This window comes from Peromyscus eremicus, chromosome 15 (genome assembly GCF_949786415.1).
Source record: "Peromyscus eremicus chromosome 15, PerEre_H2_v1, whole genome shotgun sequence".
Lineage (NCBI taxonomy): Eukaryota > Metazoa > Chordata > Mammalia > Rodentia > Cricetidae > Peromyscus > Peromyscus eremicus.
In genome coordinates, this window is record NC_081431.1 from 74,126,651 (window position 1) to 74,151,291 (window position 24,641).

Here is a 24,641-nt window from a genome sequence, read left to right on the forward strand (position 1 = left end):
TTATTTTCATTTAAATTATATTAATTTTTATTATTTATTAGTTAATATTATTTATTCATTATTAATTCATTTTATTTATTTACTTTGATTGTGTGTGTATGTATGCATATGTGTGCATTGTGCATTTGTCTGTGATGAGGCATGGTGAGGCCAGAGGATGACATTCAATGTTTTCCTCAGTCACTTCTTTACTTTATGTTTTGAGACAAGGTCTCTCACAAAACTTTGAGCCCACTGTTGTCTTAACTGGCTAGACAGGAAGTCCTGAGGATTCATCTGCTCTGCTTTGCCCCACGTGCCCCCCCACCCCATACTGCTGGAGTGGAGTTATAAGCAGGAACCAACACACCTTACTTTTGTTTTTTGTTCATTTTTATTGTTGTTCCTTTTCTTTTTTTTTTTTTTTCTTTCTTTCTTTTTTTTTTTTTTTTTTTTTTTGAGTTCTGGGGATCCAAACTCAGATTATCATGTTTGCACAGCAATCGTTTGGCCAACAATCAATCTCCTCGGTCCCTTTTTTTTTTTCCCCCTGTGATTATCTGATTCTCCATGGTCCATTTGTTGAAGACATCAATTTGGCTTTTGTGAACTTGGCTCCTTCATGAGATGTCAGCTGGTAATGTGTCTATCTATGCATTTCCAGTGCAGACGAATTTCTAAATGGTCTTATTAAATAAGATACACAGAGCCAAATAAAGGGGTAAAAGACTTAGGTAAGGGAAATAGGGAAAGCCACCAGCCAACCTTACCTCACCAACTCTGCAGCTTCCAAATGCGAGTTACTTCCTGTCTACCCATGCCTTTATTGCTTTGTTGTTCTGCCCTCTCATTGGCTATCTTAGCCCAGCTACCTCACTCCTTCTTCCTATGCAGCCCTGTAACTTTCTGTCTGTCTTTACAGACCTCCAGGCCTTTATGGTTAGTACTGGGATTAAAGGCATGTGTCACGTGCTTGGCTCTGTTTCCTAGTGTGACCTTGAACACACAGAGATCATGCCTGCTAAGAGATTAAGGGCGTATGTTACCTGACTTCTTGTTTACTTAAAATGGCTACCCTTTTCCCCTGATCTCCAGGCAAGCTTTATTTATTAACATACAAATAAAATATCACCACACTTCCAACCTCCCTATTTTGTTTTATTTGTTTATGTTTCTGTCTTTATGCAGGCACCAAGTGTTTGTATTACTCATGATTTTTCATTATATGTATTAATTTAATGTGTGAATATGTGTGTCTATGCCCACATGACTGTCATGGTATATATGTGGGACTGGGAGGACAACATGGGGGAGTTGGTTCTTCCCTTCCCCCATGTGGTTCCCAGGGATTGACCTCAGGTTCTCAGTTTTAGAAGCAAGCTTCTTTCCCGGCTTTGCCATCTTGAGGGCCCATAGTTTTTAAGACATTATAAAATCAAGTAGAAATCTCCTGGCTTTATTTGTCTTTCTGTAGATTTTTTTTTTCTGGTCATTCTTATTTTTTTGTCTTCTTATGAATTATATTGTTTCCTTACACCTAGCATTGGGATTTTGATAAGGAATTGAATATTTGAAATAAAGCCAACACTTCACTAATTCAAGTCTTCAAATCAATGAGCACCAGCCTCTCTTTAAATTGTGATATGAATTTTATTTCCTCATCGTGTTGTGTTTTTCAGTAAACAAGCCTTTCATTTCCTTAGTGAATTTTACTTCTAAGCATTTTATTTCCTGGGGTGTTAAAGTTCATTTTAATATGTAGGAAAAGGTTTTATGTATTTTACATATCCGTTGTGTCCTTTAACTTTGAATCTTTTTACTCTAATTTTACTTACATAGTTTTAACAGCTTCCTCCCTCTCCTTCCTCCTTCTCTCCCTCCCCTTCCTCCCTCCCTCCCTCCCTCCCCTTCCTCCCTCCCTCCCTCCTTTCCTTTCTCCCTCCCCTTCCTCCCTCCCTCCCCTTCCTTCCTCCCTCCTTCTCCCTCCCCTTCCTTCCCTTCCTTCCTCCCTCCCTTCCTTCCTCCCTCCCTTCCTTCCTCCCTCCCTTCCTTCCTCCCTCCCCTTCCTTCCTCCCTCCCCTTCCTTCCTCCCTCCCCTTCCTTCCTCCCTCCCTTCCTTCCTCCCTCCCTTCCTTCCTCCCTCCCTTCCTTCCTCCCTCCCCTTCCTCCCTCCCTCCCCTTCCTTCCTCCCTCCTTCTCCCTCCCCTTCCTTCCCTTCCTTCCTCCCTCCCCTTCCTTCCTCCCTCCCTTCCTTCCTCCCTCCCTCTCCCTCCCCCTCCCTCCCTTCCTTCCTCCCTCCCCTTCCTTCCTCCCTCCCTTCCTTCCTCCCTCCCTTCCTTCCTCCCTCCCCTTCCTTCCTCCCTCCCCTTCCTTCCTCCCTCCCCTTCCTTCCTCCCTCCCTTCCTTCCTCCCTCCCTTTCCTTCCTCCCTCCCTTTCCTTCCTCCCTCCCTTTCCTTTCTCCCTCCCCTTCCTTCCTCCCTTCCTCTCTCTCCCTCCCTCCCTCCCTCCTTCTCTCCCTCTCTCCCTTCCTTTCTTCCTTCCTCGCTGTGGCTCGTACCCAGGACCTTATGGATGTGAGGCAGCCACTCTAAAACTGAGATGCATCCATAGCACTTCATTTTCTGAGGCAAAGACCTGTCCTTGAAGACAGAGCTTACTTCAAACTCATAATTCCCCTGCCTCTGCCTCACCAGCACTGTGATTATAGAATGTTTCATTTTATTTTGCTCAATTGTTTTGTTTGTAACAGACTCTTTCTGGATTCCAATCTGTAAGACTGTGTCATCTGCAAACATACATTGACCTCTTCCTTTCTGACTTGGATGCTTCTCATTTCTCCTTTCAGCACTTTTCACCTGGGAATCTCAGTATTCTCTTGAGCAGAATTGGTGAGCACAGTCATCCTTGTCTTATTCTTGATCTCGAAGAGAACACTTTCAGAATTACATTGTGGCATAACATGATATCTGTGAACATTTCTAATATGGCTTTTGTTACATCAATACATCAAAGTACTTTTACTGAAATTGTAGTTTAAGGGCCTCCCTCACTATCATGGAGGTGTCTATTTGGTACAAAACACTTTCTAAATCTATTGAGACCATCATGAGATTTAGACCATTTTTCTGCTCATACGGTCTATCAGTTTCATATCTTGGGTCAGTGTTTTGGTTACTCTTCTATGGTTATCAGGACACAACATGACAAAGGCAACCTATAAACTCAAGCATTTAATTGGGAGCTTCCTTACAGTTTCAGGGGATTCTTTCCTACCATCAAGGTAGTGAGCATGGTGGCAGGCAGGTGGCATGGTGCTGTAGCAGTAGCTGAGAACTATATCCTGACCCTCAGGGCAGCAGGCAAAAAAGATTAAGACTGGGCAAGGCTTGAGCCTGTGAAATTTCAAAGTTACCTCCAATGTCACACTTCCTTCCGTGAGGCTGCACCTCCTCTAACAAGGCCACACCTTTTAATCCTTCTAAAACAAGCCCAGTTACTTGGGTCTAAGCATGCAATAATATGAGCCGATGAGATTCCTTCTCATTCAAACCACCACAGTCACCTTTGTGTCTCATAAACACAACTGACCTTGCTGGCTGATATTTTTAATTTGTGGATTTTTTTCACTTTGTTCTTTTCCTTAGTTTTACTTTTGTATTTATACAGTTTTTACTCATGTTTTTATTTGTATCTTATAAGCCATTTATACCTGGGTACTGTAGGCCTCATTATGTGAGCTTGGCAGTGTTTTCTCCAAATTTTTAGGAATTATCCAAGTATTAACATCATTTCTCATTTCATTTTTTATTATCAAGAATTTTTTATTATTAAGAAATTTTCTGTTCATTTTAAATACCAACCACAGATCCCCCTCTCCTCTCTCCTCCAACCCCTCCCCACCCCCCTCCATCCCACCCACCCCTTCCCACCTCCTCCAAGGCAAGGTCTCCCATGGGGAGTCAGCAGAGCCTGGCACATTCAGTTGAGGCAGGTCCAAGCCCTTCCTCCCTGCAGCAAGGCTGCACAAGGTGTCCCACCATAGGCATTGGGCTCCAAAAAGCCAGTTCATGCACCAGGAAAAGATCATGATCCTATTGCCTGGGGGCCCCCTAAACAGTTCAAATTAATCAACTGTCTTACTTATGCAGAGGGCCTAGTCCAGTACTATGGGGGCTCCACAGCTGTTGGTCTATAGTTCATGTGTTTCCACTAGTTTAATATGGGTTTTTTTTATATTTATACTTATTTTTTTTGTGTGTCTGTGACCATTTTGTCTGCATAAATGTAGGTACACCACATGTGTGCATTTCCTTGGGAAGCCAGGTGTAGGTAGGTGGCAGATATCCCAGAACTGGAATTATAGATAGTTACAAGCCTACAATCCACTATGTGGGTGCTAAGAACCAACTCTGGACCAACTCAAGAGAAGCAAGCCCTATTAAACTTTGAGTCATCTCAGCCAATACCATCAATTATTTACTTTCTACACTTTCCAAATCAAGATATTTGAGCCAAATGTTTCCTTTGGCAAGAAATTATTAAAGGTGTTGAAGGCTGATTTGGCTTCTACACAATTTAGGGGTCTGTTCAGACATTTAGTTTTTCTAAGTAGGCTTTATGCTTCTAGGAAGTTACTTCTTTCTTCTAAGATAAGCACCTTATTTACACGTCTTCATACTAAGCTCCTGTGGCTTTTTTTTTTCTTTCTGTGGCATCAATTACAGTGTCTTCTGTTTCATTTATCCAGTTTTTTAATCTAAATGTTCTCAGTTTTACTTCTTAGTCATATTTGGATTTGGTTAATTTTGCTCATTTTTTTTTTGCAAGTTACAACTCTCAAAATTTCTATTTTAATTAATTTATATTTTACTTACGTTTTGTTTTTGTATGTATGTGGTGTCTTTGTACATACTTGTTCATGTGTGTGCATGCAGGTGGGCTTCCATCTGTGTTCATGTGCATGTGAAGGCTAGAAATCATCATTAGATGTCTTCTTTAGGAAAACTTCTCCTTAGGTTTTTAGAGAGAGTCTGTAACATGAGCTGGAGCTCACTTTGATTCAGCAAGGCTTACTGTACAGGATGCTCCATGTATCTTCTTTGTCTCTCCCCCTTCACAGAAGTACAGTTACAGATATATACCACTGAACATGGCTTTTTACATGGAATCCAAACTCAGTTCCCCATAAAATTGTTGCAATCACTTTGGGGCAATCACTCAAGCCCTCAATTAATTTAATTTTTTTGATACAGTGTCCTTCTGTTTAGCTCATTCTCTCTTTAAACTCTCAATCTTCCTGCCACTGATTCCTCAGTGCAGAGACAGCAGGCATGAGCCATTATGCCCGATGCTTAAATTGTTTTCCAATGGACAGTTCTCTTTCTACTTCATTTCTTCTCTGATGAATTGGCTCGGTCTTACATTTCTTTCAGTAAAGTTCTCATTACTAATAAAAATGATTTTAATAGATCAAGTGCTTCATGTTACCTATTTCATATGAGGTGATTTTTAGAAGTTTTATTTTAGGAGACTCATGCATTTCTTTTCTAAGTAGTCTTAGTCAGTTTTTAGTCACTGTGACAAAATACCTGAGAAAACAACTGTAGAAAGTTTGTGGCTAAGAAAGTATCTCAATAAAGTGCTTGTGAGCATACAGACTTGAGTTAAATCCCTACAACCGAAGTACAAATCCTGGGAATGGTGGTGCAGGTCTATAATCTCAGCACCAGGGAAGCAGAGAAGGTAAGATATCTGAGGCTACTGACTGACCAGTCTACTTGACTTGGTGACCTCCACGTTCAGTGAAATACTCTATCTCAAAAGCAGTAGATACTCCTAAATGTTGTGGATATTGCTCTGTATAAACAAACACTGATTGGCCAGTAGCCAGACATGAAGTATAAGCAGGACTAACAGAGAGGAGAATTGAGGGAACAGGAAGGCAGAGGGGGAGACTGCCTGGAGCCCCCACCAGGACAAGCAAGATGTAAGGTACCAGTAAGCCACGAGCCACGTGGCAAAGAATAGATGAATAGAAATGGAATATCAATATAAGAGTAAGAGCTAGACAATGATAGGCCTGAGCTAATGGCCAAGCAGTTTAAATAATGTTAGCATCTGTGTGTTTATTTTATAAGTGGGCTCCGGGACTGGTGGGATTTGATGGGACCTGGAGAGAAAAGCTCTCCAGCTATGCTAAAGATGGCACCTGAGGGTCTCAGTTTATGGTCTGCTTGTTTCATTGCTGTGAACCTGTGTTGAGGCAGAATGCAGGAGTATGTGGCAGAGAAGACTGCTGACATCCTAGTAGTCAGGGAGCAGAGCCAGAGATAGGAAATTCTGCTTTCTGTCTTCTTGCCTGCCAGAGATTAGCTATACCTTTCTAGAGTATGTCACATTACTGATCTCTTGAAGTCAATCCCCTCTTCATTGTTTCTTCCATTTACAGTAATGTAAACAAATGATGAAACCATCAATAAGTTAATCCCTTGTGAATAACTTATCAGATGGAAGCTGAGCCCTTAACATGAGCTTTTCAGGGAATTTCAGATTCAAAACATAATTGTTATTAGTTTATATTTTTTTTTTTACTGAAGACTGGCTGAAATATATTTGACTGGCACCTGTGGGAATAATGGTCTCAAACTCTGAGAACTTCAGTGGGAGGATTGAAAGATGAGAAATAAAGAAGACAGAAACAATAGCTGGGACCAGGATGCCTTGCATAATCTAATGATTTATGCCAGGCACTTTTATTGAGATATATGACATCATGTATATTATTTGCAGGGCAGGGGAAGAGCCAAAATCAGCAGAAAGTTAAGTCAGACAATGTTGGCAAAAAGAACATGGGATAACTCAGATGCAGCTGCTTAAGAACTGATAACGACATCTCAAGGGAAGAGTCTGGTCCCCAGGAACTACAACCTTGACTCCCATGAGGTACTGTCCTCAGCATTAGACACACCTTGCCAAGTTCATTCCTGCATAAGGACACAGGACTAATGTTCCCCTTGGTCTTTCATCCAGGTATATCAGAAGGTTTTGGGTCTGTCTGGCTCCTCACATGTATTTATTGCTTTTCTACTTAGATGGAACTCTTGATTTGTCTTTCACAGAAAGACCTCTGTTAGATCACAGACCCTCTAGCTGTTTGCCACCTTTCCTCAAACCAAGCCATTCTCTTCTGCAATCTTTCTCAGGAGGTGATAAGCAAAGTATGTTGTGTCATTGCAACCTCCCTTTCCCTTGCATCTGCTACCCCCTAAAAATCTAATGATAATTCTACTTCTGTTTTATAATCTTGTACCTTCTTGCCTTATGATTCTACTCATGTAATCTAGGTCATGTGACATATAATTTACCCCCCCCCCCCAAAGAAAGATCATTACAGTGAGAAATATCCAAACTCCTGTAGTTCCTTGGAAGTGAAGGTTCTGACTCTTCCTCTTCCCCTTTAATGTCCAATCATATTTGCCTATGACCATATTTCAGTAACTCCCTTCATACTCTAGGACTTAAGCATATTTTCATTTCAGGAGCCCTGTTATACTATCTGTGATGTGTATTTTTTCTCATTACTGTTCTTCAGACCTGAAGAGTCCACAACATTGTAAATTTCCTTACAAATCTCATCTGAATAGTGCTTCTGTGTTAGCTTCCTTTCTGAGAATCTACAACACCTACCTTTCATTTGTAACAGATACAACTAAAGATGACGGTTGTAATATTTATAATTACATTATGATATAATTGTTGTCAGCCATTAACTCATTCTAGAGTGCAGAAAATTTGCATATCTATTAAACTCACCTATTATTTATAGCAATATTTTCATAAATTTCTTAGGATTTTCTATAGAGATACTCTGTCTTCTGTGAATAAAGAAAAATTGTGGTTTTTAAAAATATTTTTCTTTACTCTTTGAGATTTTCATATATGTGTACAACGAAATATGCTCATATTCACTTTTGACTCTCTCCCTACTCTTCAGTCTCTTCATCTTATTCTCACCAAATCCCCTCCCCAACTACTTCTCCTCTCAACTATTGGCCTTCAATTTTTTCTTTTGATAATCCATCAAAAACTTTAGAATCTAATTGTTTCACTAATGGACATGAGGTCCTATTTTGTAGCACAGACAAATTACCAAGGGCCACACCCAAAAATGAATGATTCTCCCTTCCCCAGCAGATATCAAATGCCAACAGCTCCTCTATGTAACAGCAGCAAGAGTGGATCACCAGTATCTGTGCCATAACTTTATCTGGCTTGATCATATGCAGTAACTACAGTTTCTGTGATTTCATGAATGTGACAGCCCTGTCATGCTAAGAAAAGAGAGTTTCATAGCTCCTCCCCACCGACCAGTTCTCACATTCATTCTTTCTTTCCTTCTTTCTTTCTTTCTTTCTTTCTTTTCTTTCTTTCTTTCTTTCTTTCTTTCTTTCTTTCTTTTTTTTTAGTTTTTCGAGACAGGGTTTCTCTGTGTAGCTTTGGTGCCTGTCCTGGATTTCACTCTGTAGACCAGGCTGGCCTCAAGCTCACAGACATCTGCCTGCCTCTGCCTCCTGAGTGGTGGGACTAAAGGTGTGCACCACTGATGCCCAGCGTCATGTTATTTCTTGATCTGGTCTTACGTTCCTGGCTAAAATCTCCACTATGGAAAGAAAGGAGCATATTCACCTAAGTATGGTGAAATTGTTATTGATTTTTGTTTCTAAATGCCTTTTATATATGTAAAGTTCAGGAAACTTTTATTTCTGTTCATGGTCTATAACTTTGTATGTATCAAGTTTTTCTATATATTTTCTAGCTGTATTAAGATTATCTGTGATGTGTCTTCTTAAGTCACATGAGTTATGCATTATTTTACTAGCATTTATTTTATATTTCAAAGAGTATTTTCTCTGACATACACAGATAAATTTTAGTTCATAAAATTTGGTTAAGAAATCTGCTTCTTGTTTAATGTAAGTCAATAATTTGTTTTGAAACTATAGCTTTTATAAAGTTCGCATATATAATTTCCATATTTATTCAGTTAGTATCACATTTTGGGTATTGTTAATCATAACCAGTAATCATACATTACCTTTACAGGTGATGAATGCCATTTCTTCTGTACTTTATTAACAATATTAGATATTTTGATTTATGAACATGATAATTACTTAATTTAGGTTTTCTTTTAATAAGAAAATAATTTTAATAATTTAATAATTATAACAATATATTTTGTGTCCAATACCTGAGCTTCTACTATTTAATTTAATAGTGATTGTACTATACATTTTTTGTTTTTTCTCAATTTAATTCATAGCTGGTTTATGGTTGATGTATAGAAAAACAACAGAACATGATATTGACTTTAACGTTTTTTAATCATACAAAAAAATTAAAATACCATATTTTTAAAAATTTTGTATTATATTTTTGTTTATTGTGTGCATTTTTGTATGTGTCTGTGTATGTCACAGTGACCTTGTGAGGATCAGAGAACAGCATGTTGAAGTTGGGCCTCTTCTTTTTCCATGTAGGTACTTAGAATAGATCTTAGGTCTTCAGACTTGATGACATACATCCTTAACAGGATGAGCCATATTACTGGCCTTAACTCTAATAATTCCAAAAATGTATTGTCAAGAATTTTCCTCATAATAGTTTTGACATTAGTAAATAGAGGCTTGTTCCTTCCTTCCTAGGAAATATTTATTTATTTTTATTGGATAATTTCTCTGGAAAAACATTAGAGTAAAACACTGAGCATCTGTGTAGAGTGAAAATCTTCCTTTTGATCACTGTTTTTACAGTCTTTCTTTTTCAAAAAATGTCAGCTGTATTTGCACATTACACTATTTAATAAAATGTACTTATATATGTATAAGTGCATATTTATGCAATTTCATTGTAATAAGTATATATATTCCAAGGTGACTGAAATTTTCTTGTGATTGCTCATCCTAGTACTTGTTTTAATAAAAGTATTCAATGAATGGTGAGTGATTCTGCCAATATTATCACCATGGTCATCATCATTATTATTATCATCTTTATCACTATTATTCTCACCATTATATCTGGAAAGCTCAGTATGTGGAATAAAAAGGCAACATTCCTCAGCTTCATGTGGTAATCATTGTTTTCTCTGGGTAGTAAATACATTTTATTTCACTACCATATCTAACCCTGGCATGATAGCCTGTGTTATTAAAGCTTAAATGGTTGAATTTTACATCATCATAGAAGATCAATGAGCCCAGTTGATCATGTCTGTGATCGAGAGCGAGGAGTACTGAATATTTCAATGTAACAGATTTGCAGACTTATTCCAGTTGTGGAGATACCATACATCATGGAAACCATTCCTCATGTTGCAGATATTGTCTGCTGCTGTAACAATGCCTCTTCTGTGCTGGGTACATGCAGAGCAGCAGTACATACCAATTCTCTATCTTTTGTGCTATATTTTCCCACAGAAGCAATTTGACTTCAGACCAGTGAAGCCTCATTAACAGCATGTGTTACACCGATGACAACTAACTCCAGTTTATAACTGAGGAAATGAATCTGATATTGAGGGCATCTTCACCAGCTTCATAAAACTCCTCCTCTTCCAATAACCACAACATAAATTTTGATTATTTTAATGAGTGAAATACTATTATATGCAACTGGAGTGTGTGCTTGCTTTTTAACTGTGTAAATTATGTTCTGTTTCAGGCACATGTTACATGGCTGTGGATATGCACATTATTAGCATAACTTACAGTCAAATCACTGCCCTTTTCCATAATTTTTTATCTTCTCATTTTCATAAGCATTTTCTCTTTTTTAAAACATTTACGCGTGTGTTTATGTGTACATCTGTATGTGTGTGGTGTGTGTGCCTGTGTGTGCAAATGAGTGCAGATGGCTGCAGAAGTTGGAAGCGGTCACCCGATTCCCAGGAGCTAGAATTACAAGTGGTAATGAGACACAAGACTCTGAACTTGAGTTCTCTGCTAGAGCAGTGAATCCTTTAGCCATTAAGCCATTACTCCAGCCCCTGCTTTTTATTTTCATTACGTCTTTAGTTCTGTATGTCTTTCTTAATTATGAAAACAACTTTACATAGTTTGATACAGAAAATAATGTCTAAATTTTCATCTTCAAATAACTGGGATTCAGAATTTCTAAATCTATTTCTTATTGATTCAAGCAATGCTACTAATATATAGATCACACTATACTGAAGCACACTGTCAGAAAATTCTGCATGAATGAAAATGAGAACAGTGAAGACTTAAAAGAAGAGTACTTCACCAAAGTAGATACTTACACCAGTCATCATATTAAGATATAAGCAGACATGGGGAAAATTAATCTTCAGATTAATCAGTTAATATTTTGCCTTGTTCTGGTACTATCCATTCAGATCATACACTTTTTATCACTGTGGTCCAAATCCCTTCCTCAGGTGAGTGCCATGTGGAGTTTCTCAGTATTTCTACAAAGAACTCAGTATCTGAGAAAGAAACATGGAGTTGAAGGTGACATGTTACAGAGAACTGAATCTGGAAATTTGAATGTATTATTGCTAGTAACATTTATGGATTATTTTTTGAAATTCAGAATCACATAACTACTAATAAGAAGCCAAACACATGAATTATCGGGTGAAAATGGTTAGGGTTGATGCATGAATATGTGTAAGTCTGAGCATGTTTGTGTGTGTGCAAGTGTGTGTGTGTTGTATGCATATGTACGTGCATATTTGTCTAGAGTGTACAGGGGTGCATGTACATGTGGAGCAAGGCGGGTATATTCAGTGTCCTCCTCTATTTGCTGTTTGAGATTGTCATTCACTGAACCTGGTGTCCATTGACTAGCTACGCTACCTGGCCTGTGAGTAACCTGTTTTCTCCTCCTACTATAAGGATTAGAGATGAATAACTCTGTGCCTCGCTATTGTGTAGGTGAATTCAGGTCCTCATTCTTCTGTACCAGTCACTTTACTCACTGAGTGTTCTCCCTGAAAGCTGTTTCTTAAGTTATATGTATGTATGAAACTATACATATTGATGTATATTAAGAAGCATTTATTGTCCTTTACCACAAAGATGACTGTGAGAGAAATAAAGCCAAACCCATTAAAGACCCAGGCCTTCTCACGGACTCCATAGGGTAAGTTTGCTCTTGGTGTTTGATCTTTCCAGCATGTCCTAGAGAAAGCTTCACTTTCATTGAGAGGAAACTAATACACAGTTGGACTTGCTATTCCCTGTAGTCGGAATAAGTTGATTTTACACTAAGCAGGGAATACTGAGGAAGTGCACCAGCTAAAAATAGACTCAGCAAGGACAGATTCTAGATCTTTCAATACACTTATTGTCAACAAAATAAATGATTAGCCTTTCTTGTAAGTTAGCATAATTTTTCAGAAGTTATGGCCAATAGTGTGAGAGTCTCTGCTGCTGCAGGACTCTGCTTGACTCCCACAGATGTAGGATCCCTTTTCCTACAACCTCACTTCAATGATTATCTGAACAACCTCCTCCTCGATAAACACTGTTACTTATTTTGCATAACACACACGAATATGATTTGAATTAATTTTATCTTTACTAAATCATTTGTTCTCAATGACTTTCAGTTTAATTTATGTGAGCATGGTTTATTTTTTTTTTTCATTTTGTGTATGTAGGGATGGAATAGAGTAAGGCTTAGGTTTCAATGTAAGAGTTCATATAACTCAGGCTGAGCTTAAATTCAGTTTGTAGCTGTAGATGTATAGCCTCATCTTCTCAGTTGCTGAAATTACAGGAACAAACATGTTATGCTGGTGAGTGAATCCTGAACTTTGTTCTACTAACAAGGCAAACACTCTACCGAGTAGGCTACATCAACTTCCCCATAAGAGCATAGATGCTTAATCTCATTGTTTCTGTTTTATTTATATATTTATGAATGAATATGTCTCATCAAATGATTAGGAATTTATTAAATCATTTTAGCTGGTTATTTTGCAGTGTTTGGAAATTTTTTACCTTATAAATGGAATTAATCAATAATCTTATTTTTATCATATGAACATGTATAATGACTAATTATAACTAAAGTTTATTAATATACTTGATTTTGCTTTATAGATTTCTTCCTTGTGTGTCTGTCAATTAGAAAAATCCATGTTCATTAAGATGGCTGACATCACACTATTTTGAGTGCTATAGTCCAAATATATATATTAATCTATGGCATAGTTTAGTTATCCTGTGGTTCTCTTCTATGTATGTGCATCATGATCCTTCTGAGTGGGGGACTTTGTCTGACTATTGCAGTCACACACATGGTAGATTTAATTCTATTGCTTGGAACACTTGGTCTGATGGAGGTTGTGGATGTACAAATAGGAACATGGTTTTGAATAATTGTGTCATTATAAGAGTGATTTATCATGGGAGCAAGAAAGGAGACATATTCTACCTTATTCCAGTGAATCATTTTAGAAAATTCACATAAAGCTAGGTTTTAAGAAAGTTGTATCCTGAAGAAGGAAGTAAGACATCTTAGTAAGAGGATCAATAGTTAAGAGCACAGAAGGATAGCATGGGCTCATTCCAGAGACATGAGCAGCCAGAAGACTTGCTGAGAACAAAATATGGGTCATATTGAGAGAGGCCTTGGATCTTTAAACAATGCTGTTTTTTTGTCCCAAGCAATTTCTCCACTTGTATTTATTATCTTGACCCTTACGAATTCTCCTGGGTGTGTATGAAAACTATGCACTTTCTCTGAATTTTGCATGTCATTCCCTCTCAATACAAACATGGAAAATTTAGATGCAAAGGCTTACAATGTGCAAAGGGAATTATGTGAATTCATGAAGCATGGCTTTGGAGCATGAGTGCTTATGAACACTGATGACACCTCAATTCCATTTGTTAAACACAAAACGCCTATGAATAGATGAGTATTCACAAATAATCCCCTAGAGACTAGATACTAGAGATTAGAAATAGGTGGTCAGATGAGATTAGAAGGATCTGTATAGATGAATAAAGGTACTCATGAGGTGAGAAAGAGTGGGGGTAATGATAAAGTGGTGTGCTTAATTTTCAATATAAGCTTTTAGGAAAATGTCCTTATGTACATGGTACCATGTATAATGGATATGTACAATGGAAATTTAATAGTCAGCCAAGAGTTCAGATCAGATATTCTAACAGAATGATTTAGAGACATAGCTCAAGAGGTTTGGGGTAGGAATGAGCAGGAATGAAGCCAATACTGAAGTTAACACTGTTATTGAAGACAACACTGACAGTAATAGTAATAGCAGCTACCGATGAATGAGAGCCTCACAAACACTTCTAGCTACCATAAGTCAGTCTATTAGCACTCACAATCTGCATGTTAGTGATATCCTTATGTTTACAACAGAAAGAAAAGGTATGAAGAACCAAGCACACAGAGTAAATGCCCAAAGGAGAACTGAGATTCACATCTTCCTTGTATTGACTCAGAAGTTACTGCTCATGAGAGTACCCTAAACACTTCAGGTGTAACCTGCCTTCTATGTATAGGTCCTCAATAACAATGGCAGTGAAGTAGCATTACTTTCCCTTTCTCCTTTCATCTCCTCTCTTTTTTTCCAGTTTCTCTTTTTCAATTTTGCTAAACACATGGCTGTTTTAGAAATTCTGAAAACAATAACTAAATGATGAGCTTGAAAGGACTGAGAAAAAATTACTTTCATTTCTTTATTCCTTCCTTTCTTCCTCTGTTCCCATGTCCCTAACTCTTTCCATCTCTCTTCTTTTTCAAAAGGATTTCATATATGCTAGATTTGCCTTAAACTCACTACATATCTGATGATGACCTTGAACTCCTGATATTTACTGTTGAGTTTCCAGACATATGCAACCATTCCTGGCAAACCCAGGGCTTCCTGTATACAAACAAGGAGCCAGCCAACTCAACAACATTCCAGGTCCCTGTCTATTTCATTCTTTCTTCCTTCTTTCCTTCATTTTTTGTTAATTTCTTTCATTTTTCATATATATATATATATATATATATATATATATATATATAATTTTACTTAAAAGTTAGGACTACCTGGCTTGCTTGAGGCTGGAAAGCATGAGCTGCAGAACATTTAGACCATGGTGACTAGAAAGTCCCCCGTAGCTATAGTGAAAACTAAATACATCACAGGCAACAATAACATTAATGTTTCTCAGGTATGGCTCTGCTTTTCCACCGTTAATAGTACCTCAAGTCATTTAACCTGGACACTATGAACATCTGACAAAAGTGAGGTTTAAAGAACATTTTCGAATCTATTCAATACAGCAGCAAGGAAACCAGGGTTTCTTTCTGAATATGCTGATTCCAGACTTCTTACTTTTATCTACCATACAAAAGTATTTTGAGAAAAATTCTCTAGGTCCCTCCTCTTGCTTAATTGTGGGTGACACTAGCAAAATTCCTGAAAAACGGAATGCCAGTGTGGTTGTACTTAATGTCTTATAGTTGAAATTGGGCAAAATGAAAGCAGCATGTATTTTCCATTACTTCTGCTCCTATTCAACAGGCTTGAGGTTAGACATGTGTTGGGACAGACAATCTTAGACGTTCTTAGAAGGTGACAAACAGTGAGAATCTTCTTAGAGCTTCCATAATTCATGTCATCATTTGAAGAAGCTGATTGTCAGTGTTATCTGTGGTTATTGTCTAGATGGGGTGTTTCCTTGTTCTTGACATCTTACTCAGAGATTTGAGGAAATACACACATTATAAAGTAGAAAGGAACTTTATTCAAAAGCAAAGTGAGAGAGTATAACACATACACTGGAGCTCAGTGAGGGCCTTTATGTATTGAGTACATAAGAAGAGGCATTGGTTGATCTGAATTCAGGTTGGGTGTTTTTCTGTTTTGTTTGACATATTTAGATTAGTTAAACCTTAGTTTACTTTGAATATCCCTTCCCATGATACATCTTATTTAATTACATGAATATTGAATTATTCATGGACTTATTAAGTTAAATATGGAATTCCCATAAAAGTTCATTCAGAAAACACAATGTGGCTCATTGTGCATGTATCCCAAACTGGTTCAGTCCAGATCAGCCTCCTGCCTCCAGTAGCTTCATATGCTCTAGAATACATTTTAATGGAAACTGGCCATGAATGAGAAGCTATTAAATATTGTTAGGGGGAGGAGTGTCTTGTTCCGTTGTTTGAACTGGGGTATCTATATAGCTAGATGTAGGTGGGGATTCTACATTGTTAGGTGCATTGTTGGGAAAGAGATTTGTGTGTAGCCCAAGCAAAATGAAGCCCCAGATTGCAATGCTTTACCCATGCCTATCTGTATCATTGGGAAATGTGTGAATTTGTACTTTGCATCCTGATTTAGGCAACAGTACCGTTCACTATTTCTTTGCCATCTGCTCGTACTCAACTAACTCAATGACCGCTTCTTGCTACCTATTTTAGTAATTTGCCTGCTGTTGCAGGTTTTCCATTACAATTTTATCTTCTTCAACTATCAAGCACAGTTTAGTCCTTTTATGACTATTAAGATAATCAGTCATAAGGTCTTGCAATTTTCTAAGTATCTTCAGCTGACATAAAATAGAAATTATCACTGAGGAGGCTTGCTGAGCTTCAATATGCATTTCTAATTTAATGATGAGTAAATAATACTCATCAAGTATTTATAATAAGTACATATAAAATATAACAATTATATTAGGCTGGCAAGATGATTCAAAATCTAGAAGCATTTGCAGTGCAAGCTTTACAACCTCACTTCAATCTTGGGAATCCACAGTGGAAGACCTACTCCAGAAATTGGTCCTTTGACCTCCACACACTTGCTGTGACACCATAAGACCTGTATTCACACAATAAGCACACACACACACACACACACACACACACACACACACATACACACGCATAAGCACATGCACACACTACATGTACATACACAATATGAATAAATAGTACAGCATTTATTAAAATTTGCAGTGATGATGTCTCATGTCCTGCCCTTATTCTAACAACCTTACAGACTGGGTCTTTGGTTCAGGATTCAGCATTCAAAATAAACGGCAATCTCAAAGGTTAAGGGGACATTTTCACATGTGTAAGTTCATTGTTAACTCAGTGTTTCTTTGAATGTGGCCATGGAGAATTGTTTATTTTATCTATCTATCTATCTATCTATCTATCTATCTATCTATCTATCTATCTATCTATTTGTGTGTGTGTGTGTTTTCTTTACTCAGAGATAGACTTTGAGTTTGCTAACTGGTCCATCCAATGGAAGAACTTGCCTCCCAGAAAGAGATTTCACTCAGTTCTGAGTGCTTTGGCAACTTGTCACACCAACTTGAAGAATATTGGAGCCGAGATAATTGATGTGTCAGTGGTAGACAGGATTATACCTTGACCAGGGCTGCTTGGTTAAGTTTACTTTATAGCTTCCATTTAAAACTAAACCTCATGTTAGAACCCTCAGAAGATAGACTTGGAAGGATATTGCTGGAGTGTTCCTCCTGCCCATGTGGTCATATTGAGAGCATCTGCTGTTCCTGATTGTCACTCTCAAGTGTTCTGTTTAATTGGCCTATTGAGAGCAGTGCTCAAGTCTGCCTCTTTTAGGACAGCCCAGACCAGCTCTGACTCTGACAATTTCAACAACACTGGGGAAAGGATTCAAGTATTTTATCTTCCTATTTCCATGATGATCAAGCTCAGCTGTGCTTTCAAAACTCCAAACAGTAAAGTTCTCCAAGGATGAGATCACTCACACTATATTCTCGGAAGTACTTACTTACCATTCAACACTGCTTTTATATTCTCTCCCACAGTTGAGGCCATTTCCATTTCCACCTCAGAAAAGTACTCATGTTGAATTACCCAGTGAACAACACTTCCTTTTCCTTAGCCTATCTGAGTCCTTCCCTCTGTGATGGTGAAACATGTCTATGGTACATACAAGGTAAATTGTCCGTAGTCACAGGTAGACATGGCTTTAATTGTGGATTCAACCATTAGCATCTATATAATCTTACTTGAGATATTTAATACCTTCAAACTTTATTTATTGGAAATTCTATTTTGTAGTAAACTAAAGCTTAGTTGTGATGTTTGGCTTCTTTTTCACAGATAAAAATTACAGCACCCTGTAGCTAGAGTTTTCCAGTCCTGCCTGGCCCATGGTCAGGACAAATCTCTCTCACCCGCCAGTCCCACAGCCGCTCAGACCCAACCGAGTAAACACACAGAGACATATTGTTTACAAACTGTAGGGCCGCAGCAGGATTCTTGTTATCTAGTTCTTATATCTTAAATTAAACCCCCATTTCTATTAATCTATAAGTTGCCACATGGCTGGTGGCTTACCGGTTCTTTTACATGTTGCTTGTCATGGTGGCGGCTGGCAGCATCTCCCTGCCTCAGCCTTCTACTCCCAGAATTCTCCTCTCCTTGTCGTGCCTATACTTCCTGCCTGGCTATTGGCCAATCAGAGTTTTATTTATTAACCAATCAGAGCAACACATTTAACATACAGAACATCCCACAGCATGCACCCATTGTGTCTTACCGAATTTGGTTCCTATCACAATGGAAACTTAAAATAGGCTTGCTTTGAAAAAAATATTTATAATTCAAAGCTCTGTGTGTGTGTGTGTGTGTGTGTGTGTGTGTGTGTGTGTGTGTGTGTGTGTGTATGTTTGCCTACCTGCTCAAGTAGAAGACAGAGGAAGACAACAGGTATCCTTCTCCATATCTTTCTACCCAGTTTTCTCAATTCATTGTCCCTCACTAAACCTAAAGCTAGGCTGGCCTGGAGAAGTCCCAACAATTCTTCCTTCTCTGCCCATCACAGCACTGTGGTTTCAGGTGTACACAACCAAACCTGTTTTTAATGTGGATACTGGGATTTGAACTCAAGTCCTCCTGCTCATATTGCAAATTGTCTTACACACTAAGCTACCTCATCTCCCTGCACCTAAGTAATTCTAAGGAGAGCTCTTTACACTCGCTATAAAATTGATAAATTATGAGTTAGAATTTGAAATTTCTATGCTTTGATATTAAAACCCTTCCATGTCTTTCAAGAGCTTTTTAGCATGTGACCACTGCTAATTTTTTATTGTTAGTATTTCAAATGTTTCTTACTAAGTGAAAAGCAAATGTTACGTTAACCATCATCTGGTCTATTACCGACTCTGCTTTGAAAATGCCGTTTCACCTTTTTAATCCATACTTTCCAGCGTTAAATCACATTATGACATGGTATAAGCCTGTGATGAGTTTAAGATCAAGCAGAAAGCAAAGGTTAGACATACTGTGTCCTCACGAGCAAAGCTGAACAAGTCAGCAAGCATTTCCCTGACATGTTTACAAAGGTGTACTCTCCAAAACAAAAAGAATGTCAGAAATTTTGCTACCTCAACACTCTGGATACGAGTTGTCAAAATAAAGTCTGATCACCTCTGCCTGCCTGGGGACATCTCTTTCTTCCTGTTGTACTGTGCTGTCAGCATGGATGTCCTTTCTTTTCTCTGGATGTACACAACTAACGCCTGGTCCTTGATCTGACTCATGTAGTAATTTAAAAAGCTTGTTCCATTTGCTGGCCATTTGAGAATAGGAAGAATTGGAAACTAGAACTAAAAGGAGAAGACCCAAATTAGGCAAAGTGTACTCTAGCTAATGCTGCAAGGTATCATTGTGAAAAGAACCCAGAGTCCTAAGATTTGTGATCACTGTAGTTTCAGATGGATCTGGGTTTGAATTGTCAATGTCTGTAAGACTTAACACTTGAAAATTTAGTCTTCTCAGAGATGTAACATTTCTCCTGTGCTCACTCTGAGGATTAAATTAATCATGGAGAAGTCTTGGTGGGGACTGTGCAGAATTAATGATGATACATATTAGAGGTTGTTATTTGGGTTCCATTATTGCTGTTGTTATTTCAAGGCAAGACTATGTTCAATTATTAGTTACAAACTCAGTGTTGGAAAAAAGTATCACTACTCCAGTCATTTTCTAAAATCTGAGAGATCACATATTCTATATAGTTATACGTGGCTTTTCTTTCATTAAGATTTTTTAGAGAGGATCTTACATATAGCAGGCTAGCCTTAAACTCTTTGTGTATGATAACATCTGATCCAGCCTCCACCTCCTGAGTCTTGGGATGGAGGGCTTGAACCATTATGCTTGGTTTAAGTTGTAGTAGGCGTGAGTATCAGTGCTCCATGCATGCTATGAAAGCACTGTTTTGAGCTACATCTCCAGCCCGATGGCCCTCACCCACAAAGCACATCGTTTTCATTTTAATTTTTTGAGATAGGGTCTCAGGTAGCTCATGATGACTTCAATCTCACTGTGTAGTTGAAAATGACCTTGGATTTCTGATCTTTCTACCTCCACCTCCTGAATTCTGGAATTATAGGTGTAAACCACCAGAGCAGGCTCAAGCTTCTTTCTTTGCCAGAAAATAATAAGGAACAATATGTCTAATGTACAAGACATATGGAAAAAGAACTGAGACCCCAATGTTTTCCTATTTCTCTCTCTCTCTCTCTCTCTCTCTCTCTCTCTCTCTCTCTCTCTCTCTCTCTCTCTCTCATTCTTTCTTTCTTTCTTTCTTTCTTTCTTTCTTTCTTTCTCTCTTGTTTTGTAAAGTTATCACTGCTGTGTCTATTTGTCCTTATTTTCACAGGAAAAGGCACAGTGAATTCCTTGTGAAAACAATTTTTTTTTATAATAAACAAATCAAACAGCTTGCCCCTTGCCTTACTGATTAGTTTGGTTTGCTAATCACTATAACACACCACTTCCTGCAACCCATTCGTCTTGTCAATTCACAGATCCATAGTCAGTGTGATGACAGTCAACAAGAAGAGAGTTTGCTAAATTAAGTATTGTTTTGTTACATCTAGGTTTACTTAATTAAAATTTCAGACTTTTGCTGTACCGTTCAGAGAAATTGCAGTTCATTTACACTGAAAATGCTACCTTTCAGAAAAATTAAAGATTGAGGCTTAGTCAACAAAGGTCACACTGCATCAAGACCTAAGTTTCAGCACCAGAAATCGTGTGTCTTAGTTTCTATTACTATGACAAAACATCTTGACCAATAGCAACTTAGGGAGAAAAGGGTTTGTTTGGCTTAAAGATTACTCCCCTTGTCAGGGGAAGTGAAGGCAGAAACCAGAAGGGAGAAAATAAAACAGAGAGAAACCCTGCTTATTTCCTTCTACCTATGGCCTGCTCAGCATGTTATCTTCTAAAACCAAGGACAAATTCCCAGGTGTGGTCCCACCTACAGTGTCCTGGGATCTCTCACATCAATCATTAACCAAGAAAATGCCCACAAATCAAATTTCTGGAGATGTTTTCTTAGTTGAGGCTTCCTTGTCCTAGATGACCCCTAGCTTGTGTCAGGTTGACAAAACAGACTAAACAGCACACAATGTAAATGTTGGGACTAACTAGAAAATTTCTTTAATGCCACCAGTGAGCCAATGAGGAAGTGAAGCTGAATTAGCCCTGTGCTTTGTGGCTACTCAGTTTAACTGAATCTGCAGGATCCAGCTTTGATTATGGAAACCTATCTCAAAAAATAGGGTACAGTGCTATGAAGAGACAAAGGAAAACTTTAATAGGAGGACTAAGTGGGGTCAGAGGTGGGATGACAGGATAATGAAGGGGCTATGGGGAGAGTCAAGTAATACTAAAAATCCTTTGAAAAGCCAATATGGAAACCTACCACTGTAGAAGCTTACTAAAATATATACATAAATGAAAATACATTATATGGAGTTAACATATTATTGAAAGACAATGTTCCAACTAGAAATCTTATGTCACCATGTAAAACCTCCACTACCAGGAATGGGTTACATCTTTTTGAAGCATTGGCCAAAGAGGTCTCATAGACACCATCCCACCCCTGTCACAGGCGATTGTCATGGCTATTGTTTATGCTCCACAAAATGACAGTAGAGCCCCAGTGCTGAAGGCAGCACTGGTTGTCAAACATGAAGAAGTAGAGCTAGTACACAGCTGAGAGCTTCATCCCTACTGACTAGTGTTCATGATGCTAAAGGTAAGGAAAAGTAATCATCAATATTATCCAGATACAAACCCTGCAATCTAAAGGAGTTACATGCCTGCAAAATACTGATACGGTAGTGGCACAAACGTTACATGAGTAACCAACCACTCTTCTTTTAAATTGGATTTAAGGCTTACTCTATGAGATAGAACACATAAATGAAGTGATAAAGTAGCCAAGAATCTGAAACTAGAAAGTTCCTAAAAGTAGAGAAAAAACTATTACATTTATTCTGCTAAAGGAATGAAGCAATAAAGTGACTCCTAATGACATATTTCTATACCCATAGATAAATGCCATGATCATCATTCATAAGAGAAGCTTTTTTTGGGGGGGGAGTTGAGACAGGGTTTCTCTGTGTAGCTTTGTGCCTTTCCTGGAACTCACTTTGTAGCCCAGGCTGGCCTCGAACTCACAAAGGTCTGTCTGGCTTTGCCTCCCAAGTGCTGGGATTAAAGGCGTGCACCACCACCATCCGGCGAGAAGCTTCTTCTTGCAGTAGAACTTACATATGGTTCAAATAGTGAGAGACTTTTGAACACTCAGTCACAAATGAGAAATGGTCATCAAAGCTCAGGGATCTATTTGAAAGATGAGGCAGAAAGACCGTAGGAGCCATAGATGGCTAATGACTCCAGGGAAACAGTGTCTTCAAGTAATAACCAGACTGATACGCACATGATCTCACAGAGACTGTGAGAACATGTTCAAGCACTGTACAGGTTCAAACCAGATAAAAGCTGGCACTGAGAATGGGAAGTATATACAAAGACTCACCACTAGCTAAGGAGCTATTTGTAAGTGATACCTACTGAGAAAGGGAAAAGCGATTTTTAAAATGTATGTACTACTTCTTTTGGTATCCATTATGTGTTATGATAAAACATTATTTATATCTTTATAGAACTAGTCCCCTACTTTGGGAATCTCACCAACAGCTATTTTCGGAGTCACCAAAGTGAGACAAGAGAGTCCTAGCATTTGAGCACACTTTTTTGTGTGTGTGTGTTTTGGTGTAGTTTCACTAGCATATGGCATATGGAAACATATACTTTTATCTTGGTAGTAAGGACATGAAATTCTGATTTTTTCGGGTTTTTTTTGTTGTTGTTGTGGAATATTGGTTTAATGATGCAGATATGTGTTGTATTCTTTTATGTTGCATTTGTTTAACTCTTCTTTTGTTTTTATTTTATTTTATTTTATTTTACAATAAAATTCAGTTCTACATATCACCCACGGATTCCCTTGTTCTCCCCACTCCCGCCCGCCGCTCTCACCTTTCCCCCAGCCCATCCCCCATTCCCACCTCCTCCAGGGCAAAGCCTCCCCCCCCCCCCCCCCCCCCCGCCCCGGAGGACTGAGATCAACCTGGTAGACTCAGTCCAGGCAGGTCCAGTCCCCTCCTCCCAGGCTGAGCCAAGCGACCCTGAATAAGCCCCAGGTTTCAAACAGCCAACTCATGCACTGAGCACAGGACCCGGTCCCACTGCCTGGATGCCTCCCAAACAGATCAAGCCAATCGACTATCTCACCCATTGAGAGGGCCTGATCCAGTTGGGGGCCCCTCAGCCATTGGTTCATAGTTCATGTGTTTCCATTCATTTGGCTATTTGTCTGTGCTTTATCCAACCTTGGTCTCAACAATTCTCACTCATATAAACCCTCCTCTTTCTCGCCAGTTGGACTCCCAGAGCTCCACCAGGGCCCTAGCCATGGATCTCTGCATCCAGATCCCTCAGTCGTTGGATGGGGTTTCTAGCATGACAATTAGGGTGTTTGGCCATCCCATCTCCAGAGTAGGTCAGTTCGGGCTGTCTCTCAACCCTTGCCAGCAGTCTATTGTGGGGGTATCTTTGTGGATTTCTGTGGGCCTCTCTAGCACTTTGCTTCTTCCTATTCTCATGTGGTCTTCATTTATCATGGTCTCCTATTCCTTGTTCTCCCTCTCTGTTCTTGATCCAGCTGGGATCTCCCACTCCCCCAAGCTCTCTTTCCCTACATGTATAAGCCACATGTACAAATCTGATCCCTTCTTCAGTCTCTGTCCAACTTAATTTTTGGGTATAGGCCTCTCCATAAACCTGGGTTTTACTGATTCAGGTAGGCTGGCTGTCCTGTGAGCCTCAGTGATTCTGCCTGCTATTTCTGTGTCCCCACCCTGGGACCATAGATGTTTACCAACATTCCTGGCTTTCATATGAATGCTGAGCATCTAAACTCATTATTTTTTTCCAGTCAAACTGTCTTTCTATATATGTTCAGACAATGTACCCTCTGATCTCAATATTTTGTGATCTCTTCCTTTGGTTTGTGGGCTTAAATTCAATGTGTGTGTGTGTGTGTGTGTGTGTGTATGTATGTGTTCATCATTTTTATTATATGCCTATTTATTGAGCTAACCAACCAAAATCTATTCTAACCAAGAGAAAGAATAACATTTTTACCTCAGTGTGATACTAATAGAAGCTAAGGTAAAGACAATTGTCTTAGTTAGGGTTTCTATTGCTGTATAGAGACTCAATGACC